Genomic DNA, 14656 nt, shown 5'->3' with positions numbered 1-14656 from the left:
TTGTGTTAGATGTTGAAGGACATATGGTTGTTCACCATGGTCCTTGTTGTTCAAATGAGAAAAACAATTGGTAGATTTAGATGATGCACAACAAAAGCAAGAAAGGCTACCATGTAAAAGTCTTGTTTTCATTCCTGGGTATGATTCTTTTCATATTGTGCAAACATGCATGGTAGAAAGTCTATTGATCCTTTGTCGAAAGCGACGATTCATCATTAAGGGGAGGGTTATATTGGATTTGATGAATGTGAAGTGGGTTGGTTTGCATAGTTGGGAGAGAACTTGAGGTGGGAAGGGATGTAGTGGAAGTAGTAGGGTTGTTGTGGTTTTTATAAAGAAGTCGCCGACGTGCATTTATTGTATCTTTGTGTTGTGCACAAAGAAGACGACGCCATTCGTTTCTATCTGCATTTTGACTATTGTTTGACATATCTAAAAAAGTAGAAATAATTATCGTTAGTTTGGATACATAACCAACTTAGAGTGAATCATAAACAAGTTTTACATGTATAGAGAATGTATTACAAGTTTTAGAATTCCATTTTTTATTTGAACATCGTTGAAGTATAGGAAGAATATGTAAAAGGACAAACATGCAATTCATAGACACGCAAATGAGGGAGTAAGAATGATTTGACATTGTTGCAAAGCTTGATATATAGGTTATGTAAAATTTGAAAGGGTAAGCATACATATGGTGAAAGTAGTAATTAAGAGTATTACAAAAATATACGTTATTGTGGCTTCCCTTATTGATACGAGAAGAGCAAGATAACCATGTTTTGGATTTCTTCTTCTTCGTTTTTTTTTTCAACAATATTGAATGATAGCATGAATAGATTAGCAAGTAAGAAATCAATGTATATCCATATAAACAACGAAGGGAAAAAAATGAATTAAAGTTTTTACAAATGTTGATATCTATATTATGTAAACTACGAAGGGGTAAACATACATATATTGGAATAACTAAAAAAGAGTATTTTCAGAGAAAGTGTGTAGCACAACAACATGGGCATAATTTACAACAATATGGAATAATGAGCTATGCAGAAATGTCAATTTATGTACAAACAATAGCATTTGTTGAAACCCTGAAAAAATTTCAAAGGCGACGAACAACAGGTCGTTTTGAAGTGGACATTGCTTGAATGTCTTTGAGGGCTTCTTTGCATGCAGATTCATATTGAATTTCTTCTAAATTAATTAGTATTGGTTGCAAGCACTCGACACCATTGAAGTAGTATGTTTTAATGGAAAGTGTTAGCAGGAAGTGGCGCCCTGAAATTCGGCCACAAATTTCTTGAAGATCAGCTGGTTCGATAGAAAGAAGGAACAAGTCTTTTGCCGTGATGCCCATGAGCTCATTTCCTGCATCATTGAAAGTTGTGACGTTCTATAGGTGGTCGGTGTGGTCATGCAGCTCAATTTTAAGTTTGTAATGGTAGTCACATTCTGGGAAGTCACCGTTACACTTTGTACAATGCCAAAGATTGTTAGAATGGTCCATAACCTTTTTCATGCATTATTTTCCATTGAAATCTAATGGACATGCAAGAAAGTAGAAGTTGTCCATGTGAAGAGCAGTTATTGTTGCACGAACTGAAACCCATATTTATTTCTCAGAGGCTTGCATGCAAGCAATTTCATGAATCGTCTTTTGTGCTAGGGATCATTTCGAAGCAACACCATAGTTTCTACTCAAAGATGGAGAGGAAGAGATATAACCTGTTTCACAGAAACATGCATGCAGTTGATGAGTTTATTCAACTTGTGGATTTATGATGAGAGTGCTAGTTGATATCGTCCCTATCATGGTTCCATTAAATTCAGATACACGACCTCCTTTGATTGCAAGGATTTGTGGGTTGTCAGAAGAGCAGAATTCGACAAGGTTTTGTCTTATAGAGTTACAATGATCTCTCCATAGTGTTACATCAATGCTAAAACCCGATTTATCTTTTAATATGAGTGTTTTCCTTAGTGTTTCAGTTCTGTCTTTTCGTCGAATTGTTGATGCAGGTGAGGTGGAGGTAACAACACCAATGACATCCACATTCGTATTTGAGCTTGCATTTTTTATTTCAACAATAGTTTTGAAGTGAAAGCTCTGATAAGGAAAGGTTGGATCATCTATGAAACATGGATTGATAGTGGATGTAGAAAAGAAGTAAATTTCCCATTTTTTCTTTAGGTGGTTGTAGTTTGGGTTTGCTTCTTTAACTGTGCCATTTGAAACAATGTATAGCTGGCCAACTTGAATTAGACTGTAAAGAGATTTGGCCAATTCAACAAATGCAGAAAGGTGGATCTCCTCTTTATCACGATTGATAAGGTCAAATCCAAAAACTTGTCCTGAGCCTCACACATTTTTGTAAGTCTTCAATGTTGTTTTTGAAAATGATCTACCTTGGATTGACCAATACTTTTGGTAGGGATTGAGCACCTTGAATGGAATAGTTGTAGTTGTCACTGTAATTAGTGGAGTAACTATAGAGGGCAAGTTCTCTTGTGCTGATGAAGAGCTATATTGGGATGTACCTGCCTTTGCATGTAGTAGTGTTGATGAGTCCCTAGTCAACGCTGCTTTACGCATCACAACTTCAAGCTCAACAACTCGGATGGACCTTATGTAAACAAATGAGAAAGGAATTAATGTAGATTCCATTTTTGTTTTTTATTTTTGTAATGCAGGAAGAGTATAAAAGACAAAAAATAAAAGAGGGTAAATTCAAATGTTGGGCCTTATGAGGAGTTTTGAAGCACCGTGCAAGCTGCTTTTTTAAGTAGAATGATTGAGCCAATTTGGATGTCTTCAGATGCAACTTGTGGGCTATACGCAGATGGTAGCAGAGTCTTGTGTTGATGTGTTCCATCAGATAGAGTAATGTGGAAGTGTGAGGATGTAGTTTTTAATGGGGTAACAGAACCAATATCGATTTTCTGGAGTAGTGGTTGAATCTCAGTGGAACCATTCAACAACAGAGGAATGGTGTTCGTAGTCAAGGCTGACTCCATAATATTAACAGAGGGCAATATTTTTTCCGTGATAGTAATACTTGTAATTCATCAAATTCACCAAGTTGGAAGGATAGTAATAGATCATCTAATTTTATTTTTCAATTTAGAACCTATAAGGGAAAATGGCTAAAATTGTAGAACAATGCTTCCTCATTAGGGATGGGTTGTATTGAAAAAATCATGGTCATTATAAATATGATAATTCTCCTCACCTCATTTGCAAGTTTGATAGTTACATGTATAAGAGTTGACAGGAAACCTAATCGAATAAATTTAGAGAATCCACGAAAAAAGAAATGATCTCAATAACTGAACGGTAAAGGTCATCCTATCTATCAACAATCAACATTAAGTTTACATCCTGCACTCTTCATTGAGTCAATGGAGTTAACTGAAATGATCTTCTTTGCAATGTCAGTTACAACAGAGAATTATTATCTATAATATCAATTTGATAATAAAATGCATATAGAACCTGAAGACCTAAATATTTAATCATAAATTCATGCCATTAGAATTACTCTTCACACAGTTGAATTAAACAAATTACAAATTTAGAATTGACCTACTTCCGTCCAGCACAAAATTCTAGTAAAGAAAGATGTGATGTGAATGCGGAATGTAATCTAACAAGGATAACTTTAGATGGTGAAACAATAATAAGGGCATAGGTTATGAGAGTGACATTGTCATTCACACCACTAGTAAAGACGAGTTGACCTTTTAGCACAATTTTTTTAACATGTTTTTGCATAAATTAAAAATGCTTTATGTAAATTCCATGCTATGTATGTAAGGTATGTGTCTAAACCTTCTCAAAACTATAATGATGTTTCTAAAACTCTTATAACATGCTCAGAATCTGCTTGAACATGTTGTCTCATGGACAGCTATGATTTGTGCATGTGCCCAACACGGGTTAAACCAAATACAAACCACTATACCTACTTGATTGATCTTCTTTCCCGTGTTGGGAACATGGATGAGGCAGAGAACTTAATAAACAACTTACCACATGAGCTGGTGACATTGTCATTCACATCACTATTAAAGACGGGTTGACCTTTTAGCACAAAATCTTTTAACATGTTTTCGCATAAATTAAAAATGCTTTATGTAAGTTCGATGCTATGTATGTAAGGTATGTGTCTAAACCTTCTCAAAACTATGACAATGTTTCTAAAACTATTATAACGTGCTCAGAATCTTCCTGAACAAGTTGTCTCATGGACAAATATGATTTGTGCATGTGCCCAACACGGGTTAAACCAAATACAGACCAATATAGCTATCTGATTGATCTTCTTGCCCGTGTTGGGAACATGGATGAGGCAGAGAACTTAATAAACAACTTACGAGATTGATATAACCATATAAAATTTGAACATATGGGATGCTCTCAAACATGTATGCTGCTGCTAGAAAGTGGGACGATGTAGTAAAGGTGAGGAAAATGATGAAAGACAATGGGTGAAAAAGGAGCCCGGATGTAGCTGGATGCAAACCAGAAAGAGGGTGCATACATTTGTGGCAGGAGACAAATCCCATCCATTGGTTGGAAGAATATATCCCATGTTGGAGAAATTGCAACTGCAGATGGAAGCAACAGAGTATGGGGAAGATATGCAATTTACCTTACATGCCATGGAGAAAGAGACCAAGGAACTCACTACAGAAGGCTTCATTTGTCTTTTGCTAGCTAGCATTTCCCATGAGATACCTATACGAATGGTTGCCAACCTTTGTGTTGGGTATCTTTCACATTACAACTATATGTATTCAACGTTGTAGTGCATCTGTGCGTTGTCAAGCTTGTCGGGACATTCACCTGGTCTTGAATGCAGTTTTCTATTTACAAGTTTGGTAGTTACATATATAAGAGTTGTTCGGAAACCTAATCAAATAAATTTAGAGAATCCACAAAAAAATAAATGATCTCAATAACTGAACGGTAAAGGTCATTCTATCCATCAACAATCAACATTAAGTTTACATCCTGCACTCTTCATTGTTTGAATGGAGTTAACTGAAATGACCTTCTTTGCACAATGTCAGTTACAACAGAGAATTATTATCTATAATATCAATTTGATAATAAAATGCATATAGAACCCAAAGACTTAAATCTATAATCATAAATTCATGGCATTAGAATTACTATTTTTAACATTTCTTGCTTTTTATTTTCAACAACTTTGCCTCTGAAATTTCACATTCTCGGCCTCAATAACTCGTATGGTCAGTCACACTTAGCCACACATCTTGGTTTGTTTTTTCTGTGTTCTGCCTTAGATCCGAATTCTAAGGTAGTGGGGATAGAGAAACATCCATACTACCTCTAATACCAACATATTTTCTATCTATTCATTTATTGAATTACCTTATATTCCATAATTTCTTTCTATTGCATCATTGGTATAGTTGCTCTTGTGGTCATTGAACTCTAAAATTCTGTTATATCTCACTAAAATATGATGTCAAAATATTTATTATTAGTGTTGAAACTTCCACTGTTAATGTCGAATGACAAAATTATGGTTTCTCCTTCTATTAAAATAATTCTCCAGATTTCTATTATGAGTTGCGTTAAGTTAATATAACAGATTTATGGTTAGGTTCATAATATCAAGAGTAACAAGAATGCATTGGGGTTAGATGGGAATCAAATAGGTCTAATAGATTTTACCCAATTTGCAGAGCTGGAAATTTCTTCCATGGTATAGTCATACCAAGGAATGAACCAACGTCACCTTCTTATAAGGAGATGAATTGGTCCTTTCAGATCCTGGTAGGGGTATGAAAGGTGTTGTACAGAAAGCAGAGGAAATAATAGAAAATTACATAGCTGAGACCAAGCCTGGTGAAAGCATTTGGAGGGCATACAAGCCTTGTTCAAGGAGACATAAGGACTAATATAATATCCATCTATAGTTCATATTCATTGACAAAAGGATCAAATCTCATGATCACCCTTATCCATCCCTAATCTCGGCTACAAAGCTGCAGATCTATTCTAAGAGAGTGAAGGTATAATGAACCTTATTTTTGAAAGAACAAAGGGCTTGTCTACCAGCCTAAGGGAGGATGTACTTATTGGAAGAGGTTAAAAGGTCAAAAGATACCCCTCAAGGTCTACCACCTCCATCCAAATTCCCGAATTTATGTGCAAAACTCCAATATCTTCTCTAGAAATACAGTCTCCAAGATATCAAAACTCTGAGATCTAAGATACTCGCTCTACACCTATGCACTAAGGAAATTTGAGAAAAATTCATTGGAGGACTATTTTTAGCATAAGTTCTATTTGTAGACCATTGTCAAAAGTGCCAAAGTTATGAAGAAAATTCTCTATGAAAAACGAAATCCATATCTTACTTTTGTGCATTCAAAGTGCAAGCTATATAAAAAGAAGTCCTGAGCATGTTTCTTGTTTAAAGGGTTATATAATCTTAAAGAATATTTGAACTAAAGGCTATAGTTACCAAGAAAGGGTAGTCGAGACTCCTATTTTATCTCTTGGCATAAAGGAAACCGAAATCTGACAGTGCTTGAGACCCACCTTAAAGTCTTGTAATAGAGAAGCAACATATATATACATCTGTGTTCTGCCTTAGATCTGAATTCTAAGGCAGTGGGGATAGAGAAACATCCATACTACCTCTAATACCAACATATTTTCTATCTATTCATTTATTGAATTACCTTATATTCCATAGTTTCTTTCTGTTGCATCACTGGTATAGTTGCTCTTGTGGTCATTGAACTCTAAAATTCTGTTATATCTCACTAAAATATACTGTCAAAATATTGCTTATTAGTGTTGAAACTTCCATTGTTAATGTCGAATGACAAAATTATGGTTGCTCCTTCTATTAAAATAATTCTCCAGTTTTCTATTATGAGTTGCATTAAGTTAATATAACAAATTTATGGTTAGGTTCATAATATCAAGAGTAACAAGAACGAGTTGGGGTTAGATGGGAATCAAATAGGTCTAATAGATTTTACCCAATTTGTAGAGCTGGAAATTTATTCCATGGTATAGTCATACCAAGGAATGAACCAATGTCACCTTCTTATAAGGAGTTGAATTGTTCCTTACAGATCCTGTCAAGGGTATGAAAGGTGCTGTACATAAAGCAGAGGAAATAGTAGAAAATTACATAAATAAGACCAAGCCTAGAGAAAGCATTTGGAGGGCATACAAGCCTTGTTCAAGGAGACATAAGGACTAATATAATGTCCATCTATAGTCCGTATTCGTTGAAAAAAGGATCAAATCTATTGATCACCCTTATCCATCCCTAATCTCTGTTACAAAGCTACAGATCTATTCTAAGAGAGTGAAGTTATAATGAACCTTATTTTTGAAAGACAAAAGGCTTGTCTGCCAGCCTAAGGGAGGATGTACTTATTGGCAGAGGTTAAAAGGTCAAAAGATACCCCACAAGGTCTGCCACCTCCATCCAAATTCCCGATTTTATGTGAAAAACTCCAATATCTTCCCTAGAAAGACAGTCTCCAAGACATCAAAACTCTGAGATCTGAGATACTCGCTTTACACCTATGCGCTAAGGAAATATGAGATTGAATTCATTGGAGGACTATCTTGAGCATAAGTTCTATTTGTAGACCATAGTCAAAAGTGCAAAGTTATGAAGCAAATTCCTTATGAAAAATGAAATCCATATCTTACTTTTGTGCATTCAATGTGCAAGCTATATAAAAAGAAGTCCTGAGCATGTTTCTTGTTTAAAGGGTTATATAATCTTAAGGAGAGGCATTTTCCACCTTTGCCTAAAATTACTCATTGCCATGGTCAGATAAGGAATAACCAATCCTTCCATATCAGTTAAGTAACCAAATATAAATGGTGCATATGCGGGATTTCTAGATCAGCAAAGCAGAACCCATCTATGTCTTTTAATAGACCAAGAAACTAGTTGGTAAGTTGGGAAAAAAGGTCATCTAAAAATAATCAGTGTAGTTAGCAATAAAACATGAGAAATTTTTATGGTGCAAAGGACTTAGTGGCTTCAAATAGGAATCTGAGCGGCGATTCTACTACCAAAGGTTCCTCCAAAAATCATAAAGAACCACTACCATAGGGAAAGGGAAACAATGGAATCTATAGCGATTAGGAATGTTCAAAAAGCACTTAAAACTATAGAGAAGGAATTAAGAGGTGAATGGAATGCTCAACAGAATTCTAAGAGTTGCAGCAAGAGAATGGATGTGGTTTCTTTCACATTTTCATCTCGTATGAGGTCTACAGGTGATATTATTGGAGGATATCCATATAAAGGCTTACAACGAGGTTTTTCTTTTTCTCAAGGTTACATGAAATTTTGCACACTGCAGGCTAACAAGAACATTGAGAGTAGGAGCATCCACAGATAGTCAAGATGAAAGTAGACACTGTGGAACGATTGGCTTCTTGTCTTGAAATAATGAAGCAAATATAGTTGATCCTGTTTCAGGAACTCCTCTGCCCACATAATCAAAACTTGATTCGAGACTGATACTGTTTTGGGAAACACCCTTATAGACATGTATGCCAGATGTGAAAGCATAGAGGATGCATTTGAAGCCTTTGACAGAATGCCTAATCTGGATGTTATCTCGTGGAATACAATAATTGCAGGGTGTGGCAAAGTTGGGTATGGTAAGGAAGCCCTCCTGTTCTTTAGAGAAATGCAGTCCAAAGGGGTGAAGCCAGACCAATATACGTTTGCAAGTGTTCTAGCTACTTGTGCTAGCCTGGCACTCCTTGAAAATGGCAAGCAAGTCCATGCCCACATACTTAGAAAAGCATTTCAGTTAAATGTCTTTCTGATGAATGCTCTCATTGACGTGTATGCCAAATGTGGAAGCATAATATATTCACGTTATGTGTTTGACAGAATACCCCTTCGAGTTCTCATCTCATGGACTACCATGATTGCAGGATACACTAGGCATGGGTATGGTAAGGAGGCCATCAAAGTCTTCCAAGAAATGCAAGTAGCAGGCATACAACCAGACTATATCACCTTTGTTGGTGTTCTATCTGCTTGCAGCCATGTAGGCCTTATAAACGAAGGGTGGTACTACTTCAATTCTATCTGCATTTCTTTAACTGTAAATTTTTAAATCTACCAAACGAGAATGCTGCAGACAAACCCTGAAAAATATCGGTGATAAATTTTTGCATTTAGCACCTACCTAAAGGGCTTTAGCGCCTCTAGCTAATCGTCCAATGAATTTGCTATACTAAACATGGGATCCTTCTCTGGTCTCCCTAGGTTGTGTGGGTTGTCTGTGAGATCTTGAGCACTGAACTTCTGAACAGGGGCCGCTCTGCTATACTGAACACAGTCTATAAAGGGTTGGGTAGCTGATGAGATGTAAGGCCAGATGATAGCAGAATTGTTCATTGTTATGGTAGCAGGTTGTGCATAGTAGAAACCGGAAGCAGGTCATGTGCACATTAGAAATGTAGCCATGCAATTTTGGAGAGGGAGAAACCGTTAGGAATTGGAGATAGCATAATTATGCAACATAAATATGTTAGCCAGATGTCAAACAATAGAAGATATGTAGCCGGATGTCAGAGAGAAAACCATATGCCAGATGTCAATCAGAAAATGGAAGTGTAGACTACTAAACTGATTCAAAAGAAGGCCTATCGGCCTAAATATGTGAGAAAATTATACACATGGCATTATATTGTGCAAATGATGCAATAAGACCTTTAAGTTATGGTCCAATCAAATGTTTGAAAATTAATTTCTTTTAATAATATTGTAAAATAAATATTTATTTTTCAAAATTAAATATTTTAAGTTGTATTTAGGGGTCCAGGTTGGACTTGGAAATTAGTGAGAAAGTGTTCAATACGAACCAAGTGACGACAAATTTGGTGGTTTTAAGTGCAAAGTATGTTGAATCACATATTTGTTTTAGTGTTGTTCTCCTACCTATCCATTGAATCCTTACCAAGCAAATTATTTGTATGCTAATAGAGTTCTACAACGCATAAATAAAGGTTTTGGCGAGATCCAATCTTCCATTTTACCAACAATTTCATCATTGGTAAATCTATATCTTTCATTTATGGCTGCTTGGGCAACAGTATCAATTTCCTTTTGAAAGGGTTTGAGTGTGTTCTCCAAGAATTAACGGGTCACAACTTCTACATGGGATCATGTCCTGGCACCTCGCACGCCCCTGCCTTCCGAACCATGCCTATAACGATCTCTGTGTCATGACATATTGAGAGTTGAGGTTACAGGGAGAGAAGCGAAGGATACATGTTCGACTAGATAGGGCCAACCAATAAAGGTTAAGGATGTAGAGAGGAAGGATCCGCCAAGTGGATAAAGGGGCGGGACAAAGTATTAACCTTTATTAGTCCCTGCCATTACAGGACTATAGTTGTTAGAAATTGTAGCAAGAAAGGCTAAATTTGACTTGTGCCTTAGTCAAATTTAGTAATTCGATTTTTCCACATCAAGATGATGACTTGGATTGCAGTTAACTTGTGTGAGATGGCCTTGTTTGCTAGGTTACTCAGTAAATTCGAGTTATAGGTTAAAAGTAGAGTTGTGCATTTAGTGATTGCTAAAATTTAGCAATCTAGTTCAGTTATTTTCAGTTTGACTTAGTTAATTGAGCTCAAGTAACTAGTTGAGTTAGTTGAAGGTCAATTGAGTAGTAGAATTGTTGTTAACTCAATGATCTCTCAGTTAAACTAGTCAATCAACTAAAAATAACCCAAACATGCATGGAATTTGAATTTCCTAACTGGAGTGGAGGAAAAGGCACATTGTAATTATTAATTGTATACTAGTTGAGTGTACAGGCTTGGAAGTTAAGAAGGTGAATCATTCCTTGGGAATTGCACAAGAAAATAGGAGAAAATTCCTATATTTTAGGAGCTAATTTCCTCCAGGATTGCACAAGGAAATAGGAGTAAGTTGGGGCCTTGAATTGGCTAAGTATTGGCTAGAGCAGGACAATCAACAAGAGAACATATTTACAGTGCAGGGTGTGCTTCAAGATCGAAGCAAGACATTGTAATAGTTTCTCATTCTCATCTGATTAATGAAAAACGACAAAGGGTTTTTTCCCTAGTTGGGTTCCCCTATATATCATTATGTTCTTGTGGTTATAATGCTTGCATGTCATTGCATGTGTTTCTAAATTGTGATTTCCATTCCACAAAATAGATGAGGAAATTTATAATCTCTTGTTTTCAGTTTAAATACATAAGTAGTAGAAAATTTCTATTAATTTATACATGGTATTAGAGAAGAAATCACACTAGAAACTAGCCAATAAATCTTATCCTTTAGAGATTTCGATTTGTAAATTTAGTGAAGCATTTTTCTTTCATGTGGGAAAATGTCTTTCAATAGATTGGGATTGGAATATGCCATTGAGGGAACATCAAATTTCATAGCTTGGAAGGACATGATGGAGGTTGTACTCGATGATAATGGTGTGCTGGAGTACACCAAAACTGACATTCGAAAGCCAACAATATCAGATGCACAAAAGTTAGCCCAGTGGAAGAAGGATACCGCAAAATCCAGAAGGATCATCCTAGAGGGTGTGAGAGACTACATAGTGTTGAATTTACATGGAAATGAGACTTCATCTTCTATGTGGAAGATCCTCACTGAGATATTCAAAAATGGTAATGATGCTAGCAAATTGGCATTGAGGGACAAGCTTAGAAACATTTGTATGTAGAAAGGTTAAACCCTTCCACATTACCTCTGCAGGTTCAATCAGTGTCGAGATAAGCTTGGAGGATTTGGAGAAAATATTCCCTCTTTGGAACTAGTGATCCTAGCTCTCCTAGGCCTTCCAAAATACTGGTACAACTACTAGAACTCTATAAATGGAAGGGAAAAATTACCAAATTGGGAGAGATTGTGGTCTGATTTGGTGCAGGAAGAAATTTAATGGAATACTAGAGATAGAGTAACATCCAAATCTGAAGAGGAAGAGAATTTTGACTTGATTAGGAAGGAAAAAAAGGCAAGGGAAAGAAGTCCCAAAGAAAGCGAGAGTCTAACCAGAACAATGACAAGAAGAAGGACTTAAGCAAGATAAAATATTTTCATTGCCATGAATTCATGCACTATGCAACAAAGTGTCAGCATAAGAAGTCTAATAATAAGCCTTCAGGAGGACTATGAGGTGAAGCACTTGCCTCACAATTCAAATTAGAATTCAACCTGATTGCATACATGGCCAACATTGTAATGAGGAGTGTGTGGTATCTATATTCAAGTGCCTTGTTCCATATGACAGGATGCATAGAATTCTTGAGTAGCCTAGAGGAGAAGGATATCCAGATACACATAGAACCTGGGGATGATGAGAGGTACAATACCAAAGGAATTGGTAGCGTAACCTTTAAGATGGAGTTAGGCTCCCATATTCATTTGAAATATGTTATGTATGTACTTGGGTTGAAGAAGAACTTGATCTATATAGTTATATTGGAGGATCGTGGCTATGATGTTGCTTTCAGTAAGGGGAAACCCTTTCTGAGACATGCAGCTACCAGGCAGGTGAAACAGAATGGAGTTCGAGTTAAGAATATCTACAAAATTGAGGTGGAAGATTGCACTACACTGATTAGCAAGGTAGAAAAAGTGCAGAGTCAAGATGTTGGAGAACTCTCGCACGGACGAATGTGACACTTACACAATGGGGCCTTGAAGATCATGCAAAAAATTACCACCATCTCCCAAAATGCACCCTTGACCAACATGATGTCTGCAAGGGATGCACATTGGGGAAATATGTCAAATCCACCTTCCAGGGCCACGATAACAGAGCTAGAGAAATATTGGAGCGAGTCCAGTTTGATGTATGTGGACCATTTTCTACAACCTCTGCAACAAAACACAATTATTATGTGATTTTTGTTGATGAATTTTCTAGAAAATGCTGGATTTTCTTCATGCGGAAGAAGGATGAAGTTTTCTCAAAATTTATTGAATTTAAAGCATTGGTTGAAAAGGAGACTAGCCAGAAATTGAAAGCCCTGAGAAGTGATAATGGAGGAGAATATGTTTCTATCACCTTCAAGGACTTTTGAGCCAAAGAGGGTATTAGAAGAAAACTGATAGCACCCCATAACCCACAACAAAATGGGGTGGCTAAAAGGAAAAAAAGAAGCATAGTGGGAGCAGTAAGATCCATGTTGCATGATCAAGGGATGTCATTACATCTATGGGCAGAAGCATGCAACACCACAATTTATTTGCAAAATCAGAGCCCTCATAGAATACTTGGCATGATCACACCCAAAGAATATTTCTTTAGGAAGAAGTTGGGTGTATCTCATTTAAAATGTTTGGAGCTATTGTGTATTATCATCTCTCCAAGGATAGAAGGAAGAAACTTGAGCCTACAACTGAGATGGGAGTCTTTGTAGGATACATAGAGACACCACATAATTATAGGGTGTATTTTCCCTCACTTAGGGTGACAGTAGTGAGGAGATATGTCAAATTTGATGAGGAGAAGGCTATGAGATGATATTTAGAGTGAGAGATGAGTATCCCACCATAGGAGAAACTTCTGTCTCCAAAGGAGGAGCCCCATGTAGAGCTTAAGGAGGTTGTGGAGTAGCCACATGCAGAGGAGCAACCAAGAGGTTGAGTGGAGGAACCCACTCAACTAAAATCTTTCAGAGAGGGGAGGAAGAGAACCAGAGAATCTAAAATATTGCTACGTGATGCATGTGAGCATGTGGGAGGTCCTACACCTCAGCGCATGCAGAGGAGTTAATCAAATAGGTACGTTGGATATATGGCTCTCATGACATAACTCATTGAGACAAATCCTTCTTCATTTGAGGATGCAGTTCTCAACCAGTATGGGTTGATGCCATGGTGGAGGAGTTTGACTACATCATGAAGAAAGTGTATGAGAGGTGGTGTCGAGACTAGAGAACAAGTCAATGTTTGGCTGCAGAAGGATCTACAAACTGAAGCATGCAACTGATGGGAGTATCGAGAAGTACAAGGCTAGATTTGTGGACAAAGGCTTCTCCTAGGTAGAGGGAGTGGACTATGAGGAAACATTTTACCTAGTGGCAAGATATTCCTTAATCATAACCATTCTAGAATTAGCTATGCAGATGAGGTGGAAGATCCACCAGATGGATGTGAAGACCACCTTTCTCAATGGTGTTATTGAGGACGAAATTTACATAGAGCAGTCAGAGGGATTTGAGACATATGACAGGGAGACACATGTGTGTAGACTCAGGAGAGCTTTGTATGGTCTCAAAAAAGCACCCCAAGAATGGTACACTTGGATTGACACATATCTCAGTGGATTGGGCTTCACTAAAGTGAATCAGATTCCAATCCCTATCAAATTTTTGTAGATGGCAAGTTGCTTATCTTGGTATTGTATGTTGATGACTTGATACTTACAAGGGATGAGTAGTTGATCTGCTCTTGCAAGGAGGACCTTGCAAGAGAATTTAGGACGAAAGACATGGGTTTGATGCATTACTTCCTTAGGTTGGAAGTATGGTAGGGTAATGGTGAGTTGTTTGTGAGTGAGGGGAAGTATTCCTCTGAAACACTTCAGAGATTTCACATGAATAACTGCAAGCCTA

General features: G+C 36.9%; 1 pseudogene; it reads left to right on the top strand.

Moving 5' to 3' along the window:
- The first annotated feature begins 8571 nt into the window (after nt 1-8571).
- Nucleotides 8572-9153, top strand: LOC149203931 (putative pentatricopeptide repeat-containing protein At3g23330 pseudogene; annotated as a pseudogene).
- Nucleotides 9154-14656: the final 5503 nt, after the last annotated feature.

Source organism: Pinus tabuliformis, chromosome 2_1, assembly GCF_031772625.1.
Source record: "Pinus tabuliformis cultivar Carrire ecotype Pingquan chromosome 2_1, CPIR1, whole genome shotgun sequence".
Lineage (NCBI taxonomy): Eukaryota > Viridiplantae > Streptophyta > Pinopsida > Pinales > Pinaceae > Pinus > Pinus tabuliformis.
This window is presented reverse-complemented; position numbering and strand designations above follow the sequence as displayed.